Raw genomic sequence first — 25,819 nt, forward strand, 5'->3', positions numbered from 1 at the left:
TAACAATGGAGTTACCATGTTATAATTTCAGATGGTAGCAAGTGCTGTTTTTTTATTTTTATTTTTAAAAATTTTAAGGAATTTATTAATACATCAAATTAACAGGGTTATAACAAATGATAGTTACTACAACACAATTCTCATATTAATGTGATACTAATACAAAGAGAACAGACTCAATGTATTTCATAGATAGAAGTCTAAGAATATAATACTTCTCTCTCCTTTTCTCTTTACCTCCTTTCCTCCCTCTGTCCTTCGTCTTCCTTCCTTTAATTCTTCTTTCTTTCTTATTATTTGTGATAACATATTTTTTAATTTATATTATAATTAAGGGTTTATTATTCCACTGAACACAGCAGTTCAACAGTAAAAAGACCACAGTTCAGCAGTAATATAGGCAAGGGCTATAAACAATAATCCAATGAAGAGATTTTCATTTCACTCATATATAGCATATTTCAGAGTAACTTTGATTCCAGTTGAGTTTATTTTTGTTTATGGTGAGAGGTGTCCTTTTTTGTTTTTAACATTCTGGAGACCATGTCTGAAGATTAAAATATCTTGTAGTTTAAAATTGCTTTAAAAATAAATAAATAAAATTGCTTGTCTTCATGATCTACTTCTTTCATCTGTATTATGTATTACCTTTTTACTATGACCAGAAGCAGCTTTGCACGTGGGTGGTTAAAAACCACAAATTGCAAAGATTATTTCATGGGCACAGAGAATGTTCTTACCCAACTAGATCCCACCTACACTCTGAACAAGGTTATTGGTTCAGCAAGTGCAGTATGGTTCCTTTAATACTCCCTGGGATACAGAACACAGGGCCAAGACCTTAACTACTAGCCTTGCAAGTCTCTGCTATGTATAAGCCAATTAACAAATACATGTTTAAAGAGTATTAAATAATGCTCTCTATTTAGGTGATTTAATTATCCTTCATTTCAAATGTATTAGAGTCACAAAAATTGGCAAGATTGCTTGCAGCTAAATACTTGAGAGGTAAATGTTACCTTTTTTTTTAGTTTATGTAGTCTAAAATTCTTGGAGTGGGAAGTATAGAAACTAATTATTATTATTATTATTTTTTTTTTTTGACAGGCAGAGTGGACAGTGAGAGAGAGAGAGACAGAGAGACAGGTCTTTCTTTTCCGTTGGTTCACACTCCAATGGCCGCCGCGGTCGGCACGCTGCGGCCGACGCACCACGCTGATCCGATGGCAGGAGCCAGGTACTTCTCCTGGTCTCCCATGGGGTGCAGGGCCCAAGCACTTGGGCCATCCTCCACTGCACTCCCTGGCCACAGCAGAGAACTGGCCTGGAAGAGGGGCAACCGGGACAGAATCCGGCACCCCAAGAAACTAATTCTAATCTCAGGTCTGTTACTAAGCAGAAACAAAATGCGTCTCCCTCGTCTACTTCCCTGAGCTGCAGGATTAGATAGTGAATATGAAAGTTAAAATAGAACACGTGCGAATCAGCTTTGTGGTGGAGCAGGTTAAGCCACTGATGAAACGCTAGGGTCCAAGATGAACTCCAGTTCGAGTCCCAGATGCTCTGTCTCCAATCCAGCTTTCTGCTAATGTGCCTAGAAAGGGAGATGAGGATAGACCAAGTACTTGGCTGTTGCCACACATGTGAGAAACCTGGATGGAGTTCCAGTTTCCTGGCTTCGGCTAGCCCAACTTTGGCCATTGCAGCTATTTGGGGAGTGAATCAGCAGATGAAATATCCCCAACTTATTTCTATCATATTCCTATTTCTGAAATACAATACCTATTAAACTCCCATTTCTGAAATGTAATACCGTGTATTTTCCTCAGAATCTCACTTTCCACCAAGCAATCTCAGTGTTGATTGTGGCTAAAATATTTATGGCACTCACATGTGTGCTCAGTGTCCAGTTAACCCTGGGGAACAGATGGAGATAGAAAACATCCCTTGTGTGGAATAAGTTTACAATCAACTTCACAGGTATGTAGGAGAAAGGGTATAAAATATTCTAGGATTAGAGGTAGAGTTAGAGTTAGAATTTCCTATAAAACAGGATTCCCTGAATTACCTATAAAGATGAGATACTGTCTCCTGATCTTTCAACTGTCATTTCTTTAAAAAAAAATTGTTTTGCTTGCTTGTTTATTTATTTGAAAGGCAAAATAACAGAGAGAGAGAGAGAGAGAGTTTCATATGCTGGTGTTCACTCCCCAGGTGGTCACAACAGCCAAATTTGGGCCAGGCTGAAGCCAAGAGCCAGCAAATACATCTGGATGTCTTCCACATGAGGGATAGGAGCCATCCTCTGTTGCTTTCCCAGGTGCGTTAGTAGAAAGCTGGATCAAAAATGAGTAGCTGGGACTTGAACTGGCACTCCAATACAGGATGCAAGCCTTGCAAGGAGCGGCTTAGCCCATTTTTGGAGTATCTGGTTTCAATCCCTACCTCCAGCTCCTGAATCTAGCTTGCTGCCAATGAAAGCAGTGATGCCTCAAGTGGGTGGTTTCTTTCTTTCTACCCACATGTGAGACATGCATTGCGTTCCTTGCTTCTGGTTTTGGCCAATCCCAGTCCCAGCTGCTGTGGGCATTTGGAGAGTGAACTGTCAGATGGAAGCTCTTTTTTTGTTTGTATGTCTTTCAAGTGGATAAATAACTTTTAAATTAGCATCCTTTAAGTGTTCATCCTTTCATACCATCTATAAATGACAGGATTCCTCAGAGATCACATTTGTGTCTCCTTTAGTAACTAAATCGGTGTTATTACAAGGTGGGGCCTTTGGGAGGTGATTAGGTCAGGAGGGTACTGCCCTTGCAGATGGAATTAATACACCTTAGTAGGGCTGGAGCACACTAGCTTGGCTAATTTGCCTTTCTACCTTCTGCCATATGAGGCTGCAGAAACAAGGCACAATTTTTGAAGCAAAGAGTGGAATCTTTACAGACACCAATTAAGGGCACCTTACTCATGGACTTCCTACCTTCTAGAAGAGTGAGAAATAAATGTCTATTATTTATAACTTAATCCATCTAGGCTATGTTGCTATATTTAAAATCTCCTGGATTAATTAGGAGACTTACCTGCTGTCTTTTTTTCTCTCTCTCTCTCTCTCTCTTTTTTTTTTTTTTTTTTTTTTTGACAGGCAGAGTGGACAGTGAGAGAGAGAGACAGAGAGAAAGGTCTTCCTTTTTGCCGTTGGTTCACCCTTCAATGGCCGCCGCGGTTGACGCACCGTGCCTATCCGAAGGCAGGAGCCAGGTGCTTTTCCTGGTCTCCCATGTGGTGCAGGGCCCAAGCACTTGGGCCATCCTCCACTGCACTCCCTGGCCACAGCAGAGAGCTGGCTTGGAAGAGGGGCAACCAGGACAGAATCCGGTGCCCCGACTGGGACTAGAACCTGGTGTGCCGGTGCCACAAGGTGGAGGATTAGCCTACTGAGCCGCGGCGCCGGCCTTACCTGCTGTCTTAAATTCAAGAGTCCCATATTAGCCCCTCTTTGATAGACAGTGTATAGACACATTCTTGGCTACCTGGTGCTAGTAGTCAAATGGCAATAATAGCAGGAAAGAAAGTAAAAACTTAATATGCATATTCATAGTCTTAATTCCTTCTCTATTAGCTAATTATCTGTTTATGATTTATTGCCTTCTTGTTACACATTTACAAATGAAAGTATCGCTTCATTTTTAAAATATAAATGGGTTTTTAAAGACCTGCATGCATATCTAGAGCCATATTCATTCAATACCTTCATATAAGCACAATTTGAGTCAAAGCAAAAGACTGTACTTTAACCGACAATAAGCCCAAAAATCAAAATCAGCAAGAAAATCCAAGCAACCATATTATAGTGTTTTTTCTTCCAGTAGTACAAATTTGTATACATTTGATTTATTTTTGAATATTTATTTAGACCTACCATATGATCCAGCCATACCACTCCTGGGAATTTACCCAAACCAAAAAGAAATCACTATAAGAAAGTCATCTGTATTCCCATATTCCTTGTAGCACAATTCACAATAGCTAAGATATGTGGAATCAACTAAGATGTACATTACCTGTTGACTGGATGACTGGATAAAGAAGTTATGCTATATATAGTACACTGTGGAGTACTGCTCAACTGTAAGAAAAAAAAATGAAATCCTACATTTTGCAACAAGATGGACTCAATTGGAAACCATTAAACGTATTGAAATAAGCCAGTCCCAAAAAGACAGATATCATATGCTTTCTCTGATCCAAGGTAACTAACAGACTACCTGAACTGTAATGTATTGGACTGAGACATTTTGAGATTCGATGATTGTTCATAGCCCTTGTCTCTTCCACTGAGGAACAGTGTTTTTTTGTTTTGTTTTGTTTTGTTTTGTTTTTGGTTTCTTTTCTCTTCATAGTATTTGTTGAACTCTTATTTAGTGTAAGGTTAAGTATATGATCATTAAGTACAATGAAAATAGATATTTGTAAAAATTAAGAGTGGGAATGTGAGAGGCAGGAAGAGGAAGGGCTAGAGTATGAGCAGGAGGGAGGGTGGGGGGAAAACGTCACTGTGTTCCTAAATCTATATATATGAAATACATGAAACTTGTATAACAAGTAAAAATTTTTTAAAAAAGAAAGGTAGAGCTACAGACAGACAGAGAGAGAGAGAAACACACACAGAGAGAGGGTAAAAGAGAGACACAGAAAGAGAGAGAGAATCTTCCATTTGCTGGCTCACTCCACAAAAGGCCACAGTGGCCAGGGCTGGGCCAGGCTGAAGCCAGGATCCTAGAAAATATTCGGGTCTCCCACTTGAATAGCAAGGACTCAAGCATTTGGGCCATCATCTGCTGTTTTCCCAGGTGCATTAGGAGGGAGCTGGGTTGAAACTGGAATAGCCAGGATTTGAACCAGCGCTCATATGGGATGCTAGCCTTGAAGGTAACAGTTTAACCTACTGTACCATAATGCTGGCCCCAGTAAGAAAATTTTATTCAGTACCTGTAAGTCTTGATTAATTCATTTTATTGTCTCAAGGAAAGAAGGGATGCAGAAATAACCAGTATATGTGTTACAAAATGGTTAGAAAATGGGATAGAAATACAAATGGTTTTTGACAAAATCATTACCAATGCAACTCCTTAGTGTGTGTGTTGATTTGTCTCAAATATTGTAAGCAAACTCAAACCAACAAAAATAAGCTCACTTAGATTACTGGGTTTCTTTTAATAAATTCTTTTTCTCGGAAATGAAATCTTTGTGTCAAAAAAAAAGCTAAAGTGGATCATTAAAGCAATTATTGTAACTATGGAATTTCCCTTCCCAAATCACCAAGACAAACAGTTTTTGCTATAGCACATCACTTTACTTTCTTGTCATTAACTTTCTACTGAAAGTTATGTACTCAAAGTTCTGTACTTAAGGTAGAAATGTTGATGTCTGATTCAAGGAAGCCATTATTCCAATACCAAAAGGCACAAAGCACACCAACATTTGTAGTCTTTTTGTTTTCATACTTACTAATTTCATCAGAATTTTATAATTATTGAAACTGTAATACAGCTGTGCTATAAGAGTACATTCCTTCCACATGTCTTGGAATTCATTCTTTTGATCTTTTTTAGAGACATGAACAGCTCTTAAAGCATCCATACTTGTATTCAAATTCTCCATTCTTTTCAACTTAACAGATTAAAAAATCAGTGTCTTTAGAAAGTGAACAGCAAATCGGAACATTAATTATGGCTTATTTCAGGAATTTTGAAAACAGCTTTGTTATTATGCTACATTTTCTTTCCCTGCTTGAAAATAGCTCAAATCTCTCCACTTGGAGACCGATCTTTTTTTGAGTACTACCTATATATAAAGTTGAAAATGCAAATGTCTTTGAAAGAAGTAAACTACATTTGATAATGACTGGTATTTAGGTAAGTATTATCAGTCTCTGAGTTTTCAGGGAAGAAAAGGAGAGACTCAAGTTCACTGGATACATGGTGAGCAAGAGAGAAAGTGAAACAGGACAAAGAAGGAGACAATGACAGACAGGAAAGGCTAAGAAGCCAAAGAAGATCTTCACCAATTTCATAATTTTGAAGTAAATAAATCATGAGTCTACCCACCCCCAACACTAGATGATTCAGTCAGTGAAGACTTCAAATCAGCTGGTTCATTTTTTAATTCCTCAAATTCAACACACAGTAATCTTTGTAAGAACAGGTACCATTTGAGTACAGCTACAAATTCAACATAGCACATTATAGTATCCTTAATTTTCAGTAGTGATTTGGAAAAATTGGAGTAGTCCTTTGACCAGATTTTATGATTTGTTAATGCATTTAATCTTGGGAGCTTTTAGTTTGATCTAACAATAACACCAAAAGATGCCTTGTTAATTTTATGCCTTCAGAATCAGTGCTCAGCACGGTGAAAAGCTGAGCCAGAACAATTTTGTTGAGCACTAGGCACATACATCCGACTATATGACATTTTAAAGCTTTGCAAAGTTTACCCTATTATCAGCTCCATTTTGAAGATAAACAACAACTCAGTGCTGAGAAAGTTTAAATCACCTCCCATCCAAGACCGCATCATAAGATTTGGTTAGATAACAGCTCTGTATGACTTAAGGTATCTGAAGATAGGAAGTTACAAAACAGCAACCCTGGCTCAAAAGGAAATCCTTGGGGTCAGCATTGTGGTGTAGTGGGTAAAGCAGCTGTTTGCAATGCTGGTACCCATAGGGGTGACAGTTCTAGTCCCAACTGCTCCACTTCGTATCCAGCTCCCTGCTAGTGGCCTGGCAAGAGCAGCAAAATATGGCCCAAGTTATTGGGCCCTTCTTACCCTCATGAAAGAACTGGAATAAGCCCCTGGCTCCCTGGCTGTAGGCTGGTCCCAGCACTGGCTTTTGCAACCATCTGGGGAGTGAACCAGCACATGGAGGGTCTCTATCTGTGTCTCTGTTTCTCTCTCTGTCTCTCTTGCTTTGTTTCTATCTCCCTCTTTCTCTGTAGCTCTTTCAATTAAAAAAAAAAAAAAAGGAAATTTTGTACCCTGTAGGTCTGGTACAAGGTTTGAAGAATAAAGAACAGAACAGATCTAGAGCAGGAGATAGCTGATAGCTGAAAGTAGCTCAAGTTCTCCCAGAGTACATGCAGCAAACACATCAAGGGAGAGATGGATAAACAGAAATATCAAATTGAATCCTAATTGCAGGCAATATTTTAGCATGGACGAGCAAGTGTTCACCAAAATGTTTCTGTAACAGGAAGCAAACAAGACTTTAGCTCCTGATGAGGGTGGCCAGGAAATCCCTTTCTGTAAACTCTTCTTCTGAAATATCTAGAGATGGGATGGAAAGAAACATGATCTGAGAGAATGACAGCATACCAAATCACAACTCGGGCCAACTCCGGCTATTCTATGGGTTTCTTAGTAGAGTAGGTTTTGACTGAAGACCATTTCAGAGTTTCTCTGTGAGGTCACAAGCAAGGTTGGGCTTTGAACAGACAAGATAGAAGGTTCCATTATAACATCATTTGAAAGGAGGCCAACAACCTCTTGCATCTCCACTTCTGGCCTTGTCTAGGGTTTCAAATTCCCATCATGAGAGATCATGGTCTTTCTCTCAAGAGTCCATTTTAAAATATTGATTAATGTAGAATGAGTAAAGCACTACATTATAAACAGACTTGAAACTACACTCACCAGAGGATATCCAATGGGATTGGGAAAAGTTTTAATTTGGGGATAAGAATGAGATAACTTGGAATATGGGGCCTTGCCCAAGACATAACACCTTAGAGTAGTGAATAACTCAATTACCAGAAACATGGATGAGAGTGAGGTTTTCATTTTGGAGGGCATGCATATGTGTTCGATGAGTTTAAACAGAAGAGTGATGGCACATTAAGACAAAATAGACAGTACTATTACGCTGTGGTGTTTAAATGTGTCTTTCCTCTTCAAATTATAAACCTGTTTCATGGTCTGACACATCAAAGACCATACAGAAATTCTTGATGATTTTAGAAATGAAATATTTGATACTTCTTTCCTTTGCTTGCTTACTTTTCCATTTTAATGAAATCTAGTGATCATAATCTACATCAGACTATCAAGGGCAACATCTTTCAAAGAATGATCTAAGCACCATGGTAGGTTTTACTCTGCCACACAAATATAGTTCAAAGACTCATCTTTTTGTAAGTACATATGCAGAAAGAAAAGAAAAAAATTCACACAGAATTTGTAAGTTAGTTTGAACAGCCTGGAGTCCCCAACCTAGATAAAATTTAGAACAGTTCATTTGTTCAGGAATGATATATGAGTCAGCAGACTAGCTGGAAATCGCATGACCATAACTCCCAGGTCTAGGATGATTCCAAAACAGCTGTAGTAGCAACCTATGGATGCCATTCACCAAGGGGAATAATTAAGCTGGAATGGCATTCTGTTCTGCTGCTGCTCGCAGACTGCACACCACAGCAGTTTACCCAGTAATTTCCCATCTATCAGCACTAACACCTTGCATATTCAAGCATTCTGCACTGTAGTTTCCTCATCTATCAGACAACTTTACAAACATGGACTGTAAAGAAAAAAACAACTAGGAACTTCTGATTCACAAAAATGCAACCTATTTTGGGATCCTTTGTGAACAGGCAATTAACTATTTTTTTCTTCTCTTAAAAAGGTACTTGATCTTTGAGAGAGATTAAAGTATAATTAAAACTGCGATTAGCAACCAGATAATCAGAAGAGATGAGAATAAAAGAAAAGAAATTGGAAAGAACTATTGCGTAAATCAGCAAATCAGAATCCAAATACATTCTATAGTCTGCAGAGGTTTAAATATAAAGAACTATCCTGTTAATTATGGTCATGATTTCATGGTCTTCCCTACAGGGAGAAAAATATGAGGGTAATTTTAAGGTATCCTGTATTTAGCAGGTTCTGATGGGGGAAAAATTATATAAAAAATACATATGTGGAAATAAATGTAAAACAACCAAAAGCAAAAGGCAAAGACTATTCAAAATTTGCTACAGAAAGGAAGTAAGCCATTAGCACCTGGATTTCTGTCAGAGGCTCAAAGGAAAGCAGGGGTGTGGGAGCACTTTAAGGCAGAAAAAGGCTGCTATGGTTTGAACAAGTCCTTTAATAACCACTGCAGGCCTGCGCAGTGGCTCAGTAGGCTAATCCTCTGCCTGTGGTGCCAGCACCCCGGGTTCTAGTCCCAGCTGGGGCGCTGGATTCTGTCCCAGTTGCTTCTCTTCCAGTCCAGCTCTCTGCTGTGGCCCGGGAAGGCAGTGGAGGATGGCCCAAGTGCTTGGGCCCTGCACCCGCATGGGAGAGCAGGAATAAGCACCTGGCTCCTGGCTTCGGATCAGCGCAGCTCTCCAGCCGTAGCAGCCATTTGGGGGTGAACCAATGGAAGGAAGACCTTTCTCTCTGTCTCTCTCTCTCTCTCTGTCTAACTCTGCCTGTCAAATAAATAAATAAATAAATAACCACTGTGACAATATCAAGACGAGGGACCTGCAAGAGATGATTAGGTCATGAAGGTTCTGCCCCGTGAATGGATTAAAGCTGTTACCATGGGACCAGGTTAATTATTTCAAGAGTGGTTTCTTCATTTTTAAAAGGCAGATTGGTGGGGCCAGCACTGTGGTATAGAGGGTTGGGGCGTTGCCTGTGGTGCCAGGATCCCTTATGGGCACATGTTTGAATCCTGGCTGCTCCACTTCCAATCCAGCTCTCTGCTATGGCCAGGGAGGGCAGTGGAAGATGGCCCAAGTCCTTGGGCCCCTGCATCCTCATGGGAGACCGGGAGGAATCTCCTGGCTCCTGGCTTCGGATCAGTGCAGCTCCAGCTTGCCGCCAATGAGGGAGTGAACCAGGGGATGGAAGACCTCTCTGCCTTTGTTTCTCTCTCTGTGTAACTCTGACTTTCAAATAAATAAATAAATCTTAAAAAAAAAAAAAGCCAGTTTGGTACCTGTTAAGAAAACAGTTGCAGATTGGTGCCTGCTCACACAGGGCACCAAAATGTTAGGAAAAGAGGCACAGAATAGAGAGGAGGCAGTGTACAAATTTACAGCCAGACTGAATTTATTCAGAGAAAATAAATCCATAGAGGTCGGTGACCAACTGCCCACATGCACATTGATGGAACACGTGGCAGAAGGCCTTGACCCCAGGGGTCGGGCCTTTTCATATTTTAGGAGGGCTGGGGATGGAGGTAGGGGCAGCAGGCAGAGGGGAATCCCAAGCAACTGTTCTTTCAGGTGGCTGTGGGGGGTGGGGTATGAAGGCAATAGGGTGTGAGACCCAGTTGAGTTTCAAGGAAAAGGAATACATTCCAATGTTTATCTCTTTGGGGCAATGCAGGAGAATGGCTGAAGCTCATGTCCTTGTTCCATCAGTACTGTTTTTCTTTCTACACATGCTCTAGTTCTGGACGTTCTACCTTCTCCCTCGAGATGATTCAGCAAGAAGGGCTTTGCCTGGTTTGGGCCCATGGACCTTGGATTTTCTAGACTCCTGAACTGTGAGAAAAAAATTGCTTTTACTTATTGATTTTTTTCTACAAATTACCAAGTCAGTGGCCGTGTGTTATGGCAACAAAAACAGACTAAGCTAAAGGGGAAGGCTTTGGATAAGCCGCCATGGAGGCTGTTAGTATGGAAAATCTCTTGGCAGGCCAACCAGAAGTGAGATATCCTGGAAGACAGAATAGCTGTACATAGTATGATTCTCTCTGATTGGTCCTAACATGGAAGCAGTGGCAAAAATTAGGGAAGTTATCAGTTGTTAATCAAGCACTGTTATGGAAGTTATTATTTAGCTTCATTGGTCATTGCCAGAAATAGCAATTTTACTTCATGTAAGCCTGATTTATAGGCTGGCTTCTGAAGTTGTTTATTATTCAAAACTGGTTGGTCTGGGAGATTCCTGCAGATCACAGGTGAGCATTCTATTAATACATTTTTTTTTGGCCACTGTTTCATTTGTATATTCAGTCTCTCACATACACTTAGAACATTACATGAAACAATTTTTAAGTTCTATAAAAATATTACTGATATGATTTTATTATTTTATCTTCAAAGAAATGGTACTATGTTAAGATCAAAGTGTCTATAGTGTGCAGTCAGAAATACAGTAAACCTTTTGAGACATGCTGCAAACGTTGCTCAAAAAGTTTAGAATAGACATCAAATCAGGATTCTACAGTTATAGAAACAAAGATTGCCCTTTCCACTGTAAAAGTGTTCTCATAAGCCCATTAGATAAGGTAGAATTTATTCAATAAAGGAATATAGTCGTCTTTGCTATTTATTTCTTTTTCAACAAATCTTATTTAATGCTTACACTGAATATTCTCAGAGAGTATCAATTCTTACATCCTGGGTGGACTTGATTTTCATTTTACTTTATTCTGGTATGTTTTAGTTTATTTCTAGTAACCAAAACTATATAAAGTCAAGATTGCTTTCTGATGTGAGTCTGAAATGGCTCTGATTTCAACGTAGGATTTCCACAATGAATTTGGCCATTGGCAATATTAACAAAAGTATGATGCTCCATCCTAAGGTGTCCATTTTGCAGGGATCTTCATACCATCTATTTATTTCCATAACAATATAGAGTGAGCACATGCCATGATACTGCACCAGCTTCTGGAGTAGCAGAGTAAAATGATATCGATTGTGTCTCAAAGAGCATCTGGTAAACAAAGATACACTTCTATAATCAAACAAGAGTAAATAATAATTAAAGTCATTCTTTTGTAAAGTCATTCCATAAATATTTTCAGGAATCAATGGAGACCATATAGGAAGGCCTTACAACTCTCTAGAAGAGGAGAATGTTGGATAGGCAATCTTTCAAATTGTCTCTTAAAACTGAGTAATTTTTCTTAATTAGATAAGCCCAAGAAAATCATTTAAGACAGAGAGAAGAGAGGCAGAGAGAGAGGGAGAGGTCTTCCATCCACTGGTTCTCTCTGCAATTGGCCGCAAGGGCTGGAGCTGTGCTGATCCAAAGCCAGGAGCCAGGAGCTTCTTCCAGGTCTCCCACGTGGATGCAGGGGCCCAACTGCTTTCCCAGGCCATATCAGAGAGCTGGATTGAAAATGGAGCAGCGGGATTCAACAGGCGCCCTTATGGGATGCTGGCAGTGCAGGCGGCGGCTTTACCCACTACGGCAGAGGGCCGGCCCCTGAAAATGTTAAAGTCAAAGATGCAGGTGCCTAACAGCCCAGATAGTAGAAGCAAAGATGAGGTAGTAAAATTGGTGACCTAGATTCCCAGCATAAACCAGGGCAAAGATTGCCTATGTTTTTCTTGCTATGTAAATGTGGGCCAAGCATCACAGAGCTGCAGTGTAAGATGTCCTAGATTTTATCCATTAAGATAGTACAGACAGCAACAATATAGACCCCAGCAACACATCCAAGATACTTCTGTCAGAATATAGAATGATCCACAGCAAAGGAACTAAGATTAAATGTTTCCAGTCATAAAGGAAAATCCATAATGATATAGATTTATCAGTTTAGCAAACAAAGATACAGGGTATCAGGTAAATTTGAATTTTAGGTAAGCAGCAAAGTAAATTTTAGAATGTCTAAAATGTAAGTACATTTCAAATATTGCATGAGACATTAGATATACTAACAACATCTGCTGTTCACTGAAATCTAAGTTATACTGGGCATTCTCTGCTCAGTCTGGAAACCCATATCAGCACTGGACACCAGAATCAGAGAGCACAAAACCTACATGTATCACACAATGAAAATCTTTCCCCTACCCTTTACCATTCCTCTTTTACTAACGTTCCATCTCTGGGGGGTCACAAATTACACATTTGTAAGGAGAATCAAGGAAAGAAATAAGAATCTGACACATCTCTACCACCCACTGCAACAATTCCCAGCCGGTTATGCAGGTAAAGTAGCTGTAACTGTGAATAAATTTGATTCTTCTATAGAATTGAGCATACAGAGTGTGGAGCTGTCTGTTTCATGACGCACTGTAGGATGATGAACACATTAAGAAATCAAAAAGTTATGAGCCTAGGGCCGGTGTGTGGCTTAGCAGGTAAAGCCGCCGCCTGCAGTGCCGGCAGCCCATATGGGCGCCAGTTCGAGTCCCGGCTGTTCCACTTCCTATCCAGCTCTCTGCTGTGGCCTGGGAAAGCAGTAGAAGATGGCCCAAGTCCTTGGGCCCCTGCACCCATGTGGGAGACTCAGAAGATGCTCCTGGCTCCTGGCTTTGGATGGGCACAGCTCCAGCTGTTGTGGCCAGTTGGGGAGTGAACCAGCAGATGGAAGACCTCTCTCTCTCTCTCTCTCTCTGCCTCTTCTCTCTCTGTTTAACTTTGACTTTCATATAAATAAATAAATCTTAAAAAAAAGTTATGAGTCTAAGACATCAGTTGTTCTCTACCCTTTTTGCAAATATTTTGGATAATAGGAGAAGTAAATTTGTCCTCTGATTGCATTCATAAGCCTTACTTATTTGAAACAATAGGTATGTGCAGAGGCCTAAAGAGATCTAGTGATTTCTCTGACACCAGACTTTTGGAGATAGACAGAGGGGAAGAAGGGTCCAACTCTTCCACACGTTTGCCGTCTTTCTATGGTAAGTCTGTTTCATTCTTCTACAGGTAGCAGAATATCTTCTCCTCCCCAAAAGTTCTCCAAAAGCTATAACTGGGCAATTGGCTGAAAAAAGGAAAATCAAATTATCATCATTTGAAACCTCTCCAAAAAGACTTGCAACATGAAAACTGAAAATAAATTTGCATGTCCAAGCTGCATAAGCTGAGAATATAATTCCTTCTATCACTTGCCTTTAACTTGATCTGCCTACCTGCATCTAATAAAAGGAAGAGAAGCCCACTGCTCTTGGATTTAGAAAGTAGAACAGCAAAAAGGAGTATTTTATCCTCTTGTGTACTCAGTGGTAGATAACTGTTCAAAGTTATGGGTCCTGTTTCTAGGGAAATATGAGCCAATGAATGTCTGACAATTACAGGGAAGACCCAGCAAACTGGGAACTGAGGTAGAGAAAGAGAGTAGGAGAAGAGACAAAGAAGTTATGGTAAGTGGAGGAACATTGTATTAGTAACAAATTGTCATCCACTCAGTGGCTTAAAACAACAAAGAACGATTCATTCTGTTGCTGTCCTGAGATCAGAATTCTGCTTATGGATATCAGAAATTTTAAAGAAATGTGTTAGCAGGATCTATTCCTCTGAATTCTGCATGACAAAACCATTCCCCTACCCTGTTTCTATAAGCTATGTGCATTTCGTACTTGTGTCCCCTTCTGCTTTTATGAAAGCTGGTATCTGTACTCTCCTGCCTCTGCTTTCATAGCATCTTCCTTACTGACTCCAGCCCTCCCCCTCCTTTTTCTGCCTGGAAGGACTCTTGTGATTCCATTAGACTCACAGAGATAAGCCAGGATAATCTTCCCCATCTCAAGATCCTTAACTTAATTGCAGCTGCAAAGTCCTTTATGCAATGTGAGGTAACATATTCACATGTTATATGGATTTAGGATACAGACCTCTTTAGGGACAATTATTCACCTACCACAGATGTCATCTCTCACTCTTCCTTTTTAGGAAAATGCTGAATGGAATGAGAAATTGAATGGACTGAAATGGTTGAGATTTATAACTTTTCTCATTCTGTTTTTAAGCTCAGTGAAGTCATTCCTAAACCCCATTTTTTGTTGTTAGTGTTAACTTACAGACTCCCAAATTTTGTGATTAATTTATGATATAACAATAATGGGATATCTATTTAACATTCACCTTTTTGTAGGACTTTAAAATATTATTTAATCTCACTGATTTTTCTTCTCTATAACAATATCTCCCTATACTTAGCATGGGCTACTCTTCTCAATTCTGTGTTGTTTTTCTAGGGATTCCAAACCTAAATTCCTTTACCATAAGAGTTAATCTATTGCCCAACATAGAGTAAATGAAACCCTTTTGGCGATCTCTATTGCTCTATTTACAAACATTTAAAGCACCTCATAAGCTGTGGATGGCAAGATGTGATGAAGCCTCAAGGAGCCTGTGACAAATGGAAGAAATCTGTCTGCCTAGAAAATAATGATGAGGAGACTCAATGGAGCAAGATGAGAGAGGAAAAGAGTCCTCTTCACAATTCAATTGCCTGGATTCAACTAGACCTCTTGTTGTGAGTTTGTTTTAAGCCAATTTAAAATGGATTTCAATAATCCTGCAGCAGGAGTCATGTATTAGTATGGTTCTAGTCTATGCTAAATGCCATCCTTTAAACACATTGTATTAAACGCTCAAAGAATTTTGTGATCATGTAATATGATTTATATATTATATAAATGAGGAAACCAAGTAGAGGCTGGTTAAGTCAGTTGTTCATTCTGATAGTGAGACAGAGCCAGAGGTTAACCCAGGTTCCTGCATCAAAAGCCCAGAATCCCAGTTGCAATAACATACCTGTTTCTTTTGTTCCTTTTTCTTTTCAGTGGCACCATGCACCATGTCAGCCAAAATGAGTCCTCTTGGCACCCTTGGAGGATATTGTCCTCAACCTCATATGTTACATATGCTGTCTCCTTACTATTTTTGGGAAATCACTATAGTGTCAAGGACAGACTAGATAGACAGGATAGACCCTTCAATGGAAAATGCTCAAAATTCATTTTTAGTTACATTATATGTTGTCATGAAAGAAAGTTTATTGAGACTATATTAGCAATTGCAACTGCTTATACCCAATTTATTCTCACTCAAGTCTTGTATTTTCTTTTGTAATTTTTATTTTATTCTATTTTATTTTTTCAGTAAAGCATTGTCCCTTAATGTGATATGATATATTTAAGGGCAGAAAATAAGTGGCAGGTTCTCAGAGAATATATGAAAAATGACTTAGAAAAATAGGTTTCCAATCTGTTCAGGCTGTATATAGTCAAGCACTCCAGAACGCTTACTAGGCTATGTGACATGAGGAACTAAGGCAAAAGTTTAAACTGGGAGTAGGAAGGGCAAATGTTGGGAGAGACATAAATAAGGATGTCATCCTTTGTATGCTAGGAGTTTTGAAGTAGACTGACCTCATTGATATCTTTCTTGAATTACCAGTCCAGAGTAGTTATCCAATTATACACTTTCATATAACACTGCAGTTCTTTTTGTAGCATTTACCTAATTATTTGATTAATTACATATTTGTTTTCAGTGTCACTGCTAAAGTGATTGCAATTTTCATTCTTGACATCCAAGAATGTTACACTTGTTGAAGGAAAAGAGAAAGGCAAGGATGTTGAGTACAGTTAATTGTAAAGGAAAAGTATATAGACCACTCCCCATGACATCAAGGGATTTCAATGGTAATAAATTGAATTCAACTAGATCCTTTGCTTTACACTTTTTTTAAGATTTTATTTATTTATTTGGCAGGTAAAGTTACAAACAGTGAGAGAGAGATACAGAGAGAAAGGTCTTCCCTCCACTGATTTACTCCCCAAATGGCGGCCACGGTCGGCACTGTGCAGATCTGAAGCCAGGAGCCAGGTGCTTCTTCCTGGTCTCCTGTTGCAGTGGATTCGTTCTGAGAGGAGGTGTGTGGTGGGTGCAAGAGGCGGGGAGTCACCACACAGGCCCCGGGAGTCGGGTGAAAGCAGGCCAGAGGCGAGCAGCCTGTAGACTTGTTTATTTCAGTTGCTACAGCAGCTTATATAGTCAAGGCAGCCAATCAGGTCAAGGGGTGGTCTATGCCCTAACCAATCTCAGCCTGTTGACAGGCAGTTTCCAAAGCCATCCAATCACAGCCTATTGCCAGGCAGGCTCCGTTGTCATGTGGTTTCCAAAGCCATCCAATCACAGCCTGTTGCCAGGCAATTTCTATTGCCAGCGGCCATCTTGGCATGGCCTTCTCATTCCACCACAGTCTCCCATGTGGGTGCAGTGGCCCAAGCACTTGGGCCATCCTCCACAACCCTCCCAGCCACAGCAGAGAGCTGGACTTGAAGAGGAGCAGCCGGGGCTAGAACCTGGCGCCCGTATGGGATGCCAGCATCCCAGGTGGAGGATTAACCAAGTGAGCCACAGCACTGGCCCCTTTTTGCTTTACTTGATGAGCCTATTCATTTTCACTGTAAATGTAATACATTACAAGGATGAACATTTGACAGTGTTTAAGATGCCTACATCCAATATCTGAGTGCCTGGCTTCGAGTTCCAGTTCCACTACTGATTCTAGTTTCCTGCTAATGTTCACCCTGCAAGGCCACAGATGATGGCTAACCTCTGTTGCACACTATTTCATAATTTTATATAAATATATGATTATTATCTGTCCTCTTATTGGTAAAACATTTTTAAAGACTTTATTTATTTATTTGAGAGGTAGAGTTACAGACAAAAAGAGGGACAGATAGAGAGAAAGGTCTTCCATCCAATAGTTCACTCACTAAATGGCCACAATGACAGGGGCCAGGAGCTTCTTCAGGGTCTCTCACGTGGATGCATGGGCCCAAGCACTTGGGCCATCTTTAACTGCCTTCCCAGATCCTAAGCAGAGAGCTGGATCAGAAGAGGAGCAGCCAGGACACTAACTGTCTCCCATTTGGAATGTTGGTGTCACAGGTGGAGGCTTTGCCTACTACACCACATTGCTGGTCCCTTGTTTGTTTTTATGTCGGAAATATGGTAAATAAAGTTGTTGTAAATATTCTAGTACCCATCTTATGGGGCACATGTTAAGTGTAGATTCAGATGAGTATCTATATAGCAAATAATGTAAAAGAGGTTTTATAAGTAATTGTGCCAGTTAACATGTGCATAAGCAGTATGTGGGAGAACCCAGTGATCTTCCTCTCCAATGAATTCTAACCAATCTGATGTCCGTATAGTGGCATCTAAGTTTTAGTCTTCTATTTTTATTGGGCTTTAGAATGTCATCTACATGTAATGCCCCCTCCAAACTCTGCCTTGATATTTCTTTAATCTGTCATTTATTAATTGAGTTGTAGGAGATTTTGTTTATTCTGGTTTAATTCCATCCATCAGTTTTATATATTGCAAATACATAGCATTTTGTAGCTTAACTTTCTATTTCCTTAAAAGAGGTTATTAATAGTAATGATGCTACATATAGCCAGTCTATAAAAAGACTTTCTCAGACCACAAGTCATAGCAGTATATGAAACTATTCTCTATATTTTCTAATTTCTTATACAAATTCTTGAAGCTTAGTTTTTTAACTGCAATAATTACCACAATCTACCTGGCATTGATTATTTTTTGCATAAGCTTCAGGTATAGATTAAGATACATTTTTAAAAACATGTGTATCTAATTGTTTCAGGAATGCTTATTAGAAGATTATGCTTTCTCCCATAGCTGTGCAGTGCTAACTTTATTTTAAATCCAATATCCAATATATACATATATAAAATCCAATATCATATACATATATATAAGCATCTGTCAGTAAGCTAGTAGAATATAAATGCATTCACATATTATAACCTAGAAATTACTTGCACATATATAACCAATGGGGAAAATAAATATTTGTGAAAGGCATACACAAAAAAGTTTCAAAAACAGCATTGCTCTTTTTAAAATTTTATTTAAATTATACAAGTTTCATGTATTTCATATATACAGATTGAGGAACAGAGTGAAACTTCCCGCCACCACCTCCCACTCATGCTCCAAACCTTCCTCTTCCTCCTTCTCACATTCTGACTTTTAACTTTACAAAGATAGGGGCTGGCACTGTGGCATAATGGGTAAAGCTGCCATCTATAGTGCTGATATTCATATGGGTGTTGGTTCGAATCTCAGCTGCTCCACTTCCGGTCCCGCTCTCTGCTATGGCCTGGGAAAGCAGGGGAAGATGGCCCAAGTCCTTCGGCCTCTGCACCTGCGTGGGAGACCCAGAAGAAGCTCCTGGCTCCTGGCTTCAGATCAGTGCAGCTCCGGCTGTTGCAGCCATCTGGGGAGTGAACCAGCGGATGGAACACCTCTCTCTGTCTCTGCCTCTCTTTCGCTCTCTGTGTAACTCTGGCTTTCAAATAAATAAAATAAATCTTAAAAAAAATGTATAATTATAAACATAAATTTATTTAGTATAAATATTCATACAACTAAAATACTAAATAGCAGTAAAATGAGGACCTATGGTTATACCTTTCAGGTGAAAATTTTCCAAATATAATGTTGTGAAAAGAAGCTAAAGAAAAAGATATAAGGGCCAGCACAGTGCTGTAGCGGGTAAAGCCGCTTCCTAGAGTGTTGGCATCCATATGGGTGCTGGTTCAAGTCCCAGCTGCTCCACTTTCGATCCAGCTCTCTGCTGTGGCCTGGGAAAGTAGCTTGGGCCCCTGCACTAATGTGGGAGACCCTGATGAAGCTCCTGGCTCCTGGCTCCTGGCTCCTGGCTCCTGGCTCCTGGCTTCGGATCGGCCCAGCTCCGGCAGTTGTGGCCAACTGGGAAGTGAATCAGAGGATGGAAGACCTCTCTCTTTCTCTCTTCCTTTCTTTCTCTCTCTGTGTAACTCTGACTTTCAAATAAATAAATAAATCTTAAAAAAAAAAAAGGAAAAAGATACATACTGCATGCTTCCCTTAACCAAGCCTTAAATATAATTTGTTGCTAAATTCAAAATCATAGCTGACTTTGAGAGAACAGAGTAGATAATAAACGAAAAATGAGGAACTTTGAATTATTTATAATATTCTATATCTTTACAGAGGTCATTTTGCAAAATTTAATAAATCACAATACTTAGAATTAGTGTATAATTTTTTTTCAAATTTAGGTTATATTCTAGTGAAAAGTTTATTTAGAAATCAATAAGGTGAAAAACACACACACTATGTATCTATTCTAAAGAAAACAGAAATTCTCTATGATGTAGGTGAAAGGACACAGGAAAGTCTTCAAGAGATGTGGCTTTTATTTTGGTTTTTTCATTTAACTAGCTTGCAAACATGAAAAAGCCACTTGATTTCTTCGGATTATTGTTTCCTTATCAAGCTAGTGAAGGGCACTTGAGACTCAGAAGGCCTTTCTAGCTCTTTTATTCCAGAATTATATTTACCTGTGTGACCAGAGTTGCACACTTTCATTGTAACTGTTCCCACGGGAATTCTAATTTTTATTACTGTGTTGTGCTTCCCTATTTGTTTCATTCTTGGCCTTTCTCTGTAAAAACTTTTCCCATAAGAGCTTTCATCTTGGAATAGCTATATGTAGATGTTTTTAAAAGCAAAAGACTTCAGTGTTTCTCAGTGGCATGTGGGACTGGCCATCTGGTTACGTTCACAACTTCGGCAAAAGGATGCTTTCTCAAACTTATTAATTCAATGCATGCCTTTCTTGGAGGAGTTCGATGGTCACATGAAATTCAACATTTCCTGTCAACACTTACAGGGAACATTTGGCCCTTTTAAGTTAAAGCACATAGCTATCCCTTCACTATTTCTTAATGATGGGCGGAGTTTGCTATGCTAGATGTCTTAAGCACATCATAATAAGGCCTGCATGAAACAATCTCCCTCATCCATTCTCAGTATCAAGTTAATATTTGAACCTACATGCTTATATTTGCTTTAGAAATGCAATAACTTCAGTATCTCCAAGTTTCTTATGTGATTTCAGAGCTCCTAAATCAGTGTCAAGAAAAAGAATCAGTACATTTAAAAAGCAGATCCCATGTTCCCAACCTGAAATATAGACTCAGTTAGTTAAGAGTGAGACCCAAAAATTAATGCTTGCTGGTCCAAGTTGTGAAAAGATGGCCTAACATAAGTATTTATGCAAACGCTTCTCTGCCCTCTATGAATGGGGAAATTACTATTTTAAACCAAACTCTTTAGCCAGGCACCCTGTGACACTGAATTTGTGTGCTGCCTAAAAGTCATTCCTTCAGCAGTAGCCTCTAGACAACTAGAACTTTCCCTTAGCTAGTAAAGTATCTTGAAACACCAAAATTTTATATGCAAAGAGTAAAAATCAGCAAGGATTGTGATGGTACAGGCTGTTTCTCAGAAATTTCTCAAAAGTAAAAAAGAAACTTTAAAAAATTTCTCCCAAAGTAACAGGTGGTAAGAAACTACTGCCTGGAGTTCTCACTAGCCCCCTCAGGAAGTATCACAGTTGATCTAACACTATTGGAGGACACAGGAGTTGGACAGGATGGTGATTATAGTTTTTGAAATAATGGACAGAAGTTTCATTAGGAATCAGGAGAGAGATATTTATAAGAGAATGTTTTATTGTTTGGAGATTTCCATTCCCTCATTCCTCCACCTAAGGAAATCACCATAATGAAATACGTATATTATCATCTTACATAGAACTGAGAAAGAACAGATGGGGCAAAATGGTCGTATTTTATTTTTAAGTCCAAAGAGAAGTGAGAACTAGATTTCCCACTTTAAAAATGTGGAGGGAATGCAAATAATCAAGATGGATTATGTGATTCTGCTTGTAGCATCCATTCCTATTTCTTCCTCTTCACCCTCTTAATACTTTTCTTCTACAACTGAGTAAGAAGCAGTTCTTATTCTGCATATGCTGGCTATTTCATTCCATCATGTATTTATATAGACTTTTCTCTCTGCTTGCAGTTCTTAACTGACAGCCTGTTCAAACTTAGGACCCCAGTTCAAGGTGCCACCCAAGTCTGGCCTTCTTGAAACTGCCAGATATAATACATCATCTTCTGCTCCATTACCATCTGCTAGCATCTTACCATGTATGTGCTTTTCTTACTGTTTATGTGCTTTTCTTGTGCTCCATATCTCACTGTACTACAATCATTCATGTTCCCCACCAGACTGACTCTGAAGGATAGACTCTGAGACATAATCCATAAACCTCCCACAAATGAAAATGTGGCAGGGTCCATTTGTTGACTTAAAACAACTGAAGTAACTGAGAGTGGTAGCAAGTTTATTATAAAGCACTCAAACAGTGGCCATACATTCAGTTGCTTACAAGGAGTAATTTTGAGGGAAAAATATAAATATATAAAAAATAAAATATATAAAAAAAATATATATAAATATATATATATAAAATATATAAAAAATAAAAATATAAAGGCTAAGAGAGTAGGCCTTCAGAAGGTTTTCAAAAACAAATGTTGACAGAATATATGATTAATTGGCTGACTGATTAGTATACAAAATCACATTGCGATTTCAGGTAAATTTACCAAAGAACAAAACAAAAGAGGGTTAATTTAGAACATTGATGAATGTGACTATTCCAATTTACCATGTCACTGAACTAGAAGATACATTGGTCATAAATGATAAAATTGTATCTTCATTTGAGGAAAAGTTAATTTTAGAATGGCTTTATAACACAAACAAGATCATGTAGTTGAAGAGAATATTGTTGGGGTGCGTAACTTATAATGTTGTGGAAAACCATATACAAAATAATTTTATCTTATAGTCAGATGAGGTTATTAGGCAGAAAGATAAGTGACGTTCCATGTAAATTATTTCCACACCAAATGGTATTTTATTATTAGAATGTGATTTGAAAGCTCTGCTTAAATAAAATTGTTCTTTCTAATATTTTAACTCACTACAAATTCTGTGGAATTTTTCAAGCATATTTTGTATTTAATGGCCAGATAGCAGAGGACACAGTTAAATGGCCAGTTTCAAAATGTATTCCTCCTCTAATATTGTAATAACAAAATGTACTTCATCGTATATTAGAGGATATATAAACCACCCTTCTGGCTGGGACATTATGACCAGAGAACTAAAATAACTTCTCTCTGAACATATCTTCCCGAAGAAAACAGATAAGAGTGCTGTGCTCCTCTAAGCTCTAGGGCTCTAATAGATTTACACAAGCCAAAGGAAATGGAAACATGTTACAGAAAAATGGGCTTTGTCATTTCCTGTGGCATATACCAAGTAAGAGCCCCAAGTCAAAGACTGTAAATGAGCTGAATTCTATTAATGAGTGGGGCAACAAAAGGATCCAGGGCATCCAGAGAAAATAAGGGGAAAAACGGAAAAAAGGGTCAGGCCCAACCTGTTTCAGGCCTTTTATCCACTTCCGAAGGGGAGTGGTTATGTAGCCTGATGGGCAGATGGGCTACAGGTGGGGTCAGGTAGGGGCATGAGATCACACAGGGGGAGTGGTGAAGGAGCGGTTTCCCAGCCCACAAATCTAATCAATTTTATCCTATCTGCCTGCCTACTGATATCAACTATACAAGGCAGAGGAAAAGACAGGAGAAGGCTAGGCATGGAACATTCTTTTTAGTGAAGTTGCTCAGGACTCACCACTGTTCTAGAGTTTTTCTTTGCTTGACCTGCCAAATATATGATTGGAGATGGCTGGAACAGAGGCATCCTCTTCATGCGAGATATGGCTCCATTATGTTAGGTTTTAGGATTTTAGTGTATGTAGAAGAGGAGGTAGCTAGTTAAAGAAGACTCTATTTTAGGGAAGACAGAATGGGGAGGATAAAGGGAGAGAAGAGGCTGTGCTCAACACAGAGGGCTGGGGTGGGGGTGGGGATGTTGGAGTCAGCTTCATTGCATTTGAATGGCAGGCAGAGTCCTTTCTGGAGCTGCTTGTTTGGGGAGATGCAGAGCACTTGCAGGGGCCCTGATTAGGTGGGCTGAAGATGGGAGAAAGGTTCTGGGGTGAAATTTACAGCGCATTGTCCTAGCAGTCCGGAATGTTCCAGCTGTGGGGTGTGTGTGTGTGTGTGTGTGTGTTTCCAGAGCAATAAACATTCGCCTTTACACTATCTTTCTTCCCCAAGAAGAGAGTTGGGCGATGGTGAGACAGAGGAAGGGGTGGAGTCAGGAACAGGAGAGGGGTATTTTAGGCTGCCTGGGAAGCTAGACAGGGAGAGTAGGGTTGTTAGGTAGGAAGTCAGAAATGAGCTTTTTTTTTTTTTTTTTTTTTGACAGGCAGAGTGGACAGTGAGAGAGACAGAGAGAAAGGTCTTCCTTTGCTGTTGGTTCACCCTCCAATGGCCGCCGTGGCCGGCGCGCTGCGGCCGGCGCACCGCGGCCGGCACACCGTGCTGATCTGATGGCAGGAGCCAGGTACTTATCCTGGTCTCCCATGGGGTGCAGGGCCCAAGCACTTGGGCCATCCTCCACTGCACTCCCGGGCCACAGCAGGGAGCTGGCCTGGAAGAGGGGCAACTGGGACAGAATCTGGTCCCCTGACCAGGACTAGAACCTGGTGTGCCGGCGCCGCAAGGCAGAGGATTAGCCTAGTGAGCCGCGGGGCAGGCCCAGAAATGAGCTTATGTATGTGTGACAAAGGCCTGTCCAACCCAGATCCTGATGACCTTCCAGGGGGTCCTGTCCCTTCTGCTTGGCCTGATAAACATCCTTCCTCTAAGATAGGGTGACAGGTGATGCCAGACAGGCTTCCCCTGTCTGATAACTTCAATGGGAAAAACTCAGAAAGGAATTTTTCATATTTACACCCAACAAGTCCTTTGTTCCAGGAGAAGAAACTGGGGGAGGAGGGGAGAAGGCAAGACCCATCCCCTTAAAAACCCCAGCCTAAATGTGCACTATGTACTCTCTCTCAGGTCCTGTCTGGAGAGGTGCCCATCCGTTCTTATGGATGTCCCTGCCCTAATAAACCTTGATATTTTGCTTTCCACTACTCTGTCTCACTCCTGAATTCTTTCTTGCACAAAGACAAGGACCCTTTGCTTCCCTGGTAACAGGGTGAGTAGAGAGTCACGTTCCTGAGGCAGCAGCACCCCTGAGCAAAGAGCAAGAGTAGAAGTGTCACCGTCACTGGAGGAAAGGCCATGGGGTTCTTGTCTTCATGCAAGAAAGAATGCAAGTGTGAGACAGAGAGCAGAGTGATAAGGCTTTATTGGGCATAGGGCATCTGTCAGCATGGAAGCGGCTGAGAGAGAGTGCCCAATCGCCTGGACTGGGGGAGAAAGAGGTTACATGGTTGAATGGAGAGAACACACCTGGGCATGCCAGGTGGGTGGCTCAGTTGAGAGGCAGAGGGCTGAACTGCAGTCTGTGTGGACTCCCCAGGTTTTTAAGGGAGTCTGTTTACCCATCTTCCTCTCTCCTCCAGGACAAAGGATGGAGAGTCCTGGCAGAAGAGTTTGTTGGATGCAAATTAGCAAATTCCTCCCCAGATTTGCTGGTGGTAGGCAGAGCACAGGGGCTTCCCTTTGTCGCTCCCCCTCTTCACGGAGGAGCAACACAGGACCCTGCGCTGTTCTTTCGTCTGCTCGGCCCTCCCCGGGTTTGCTGCTGGTTCTTCCCGGGTTGGCTACCGTCCCTTCCACCTCCGTGGAAGGGCGGTTCCCCCTGCCACCTTCCCCACTTCCGCGGGGGAGCGGCACACCGCCGGCTGGCTCTCTCAGGGGCTGCACAGGTGTTCCTTCAGATAGATGTTCCTCTTAGATGTTCCTGGTGCATGTTGTCTCTCTCCTCCTTTACAGTCCTCTTCCACCAATCCCAACTCTGCTACCCACACGCCGAGTACGCTGCTCTCCTCCAATCAGGAGCAGCCCCTGCAGCTTGTCAAGTTGGTGAGAGGCAGCTGGGTAGAAGCTGTTGCCTCCTCTCCCAGCGCCATATTGTGGGAGAGCAGATGCATAGAATAAGTCTTAATTCCAGTAACTTAGTCTAGTCCGAGTTGCTCCCCACACCCTTAGGGTGTCTGTGAAGGTTTTATTGCCCCATGTTATCAGGTAACCATCTGGTCCTGAGGAGAGAATTCTCCTGGGACCCTTCTTTGGGGGAAGGGCTGGGACCACCTGGGAGG

This window comes from Oryctolagus cuniculus, chromosome 10 (assembly GCF_964237555.1).
Source record: "Oryctolagus cuniculus chromosome 10, mOryCun1.1, whole genome shotgun sequence".
Taxonomy (NCBI): Eukaryota; Metazoa; Chordata; class Mammalia; order Lagomorpha; family Leporidae; genus Oryctolagus; species Oryctolagus cuniculus.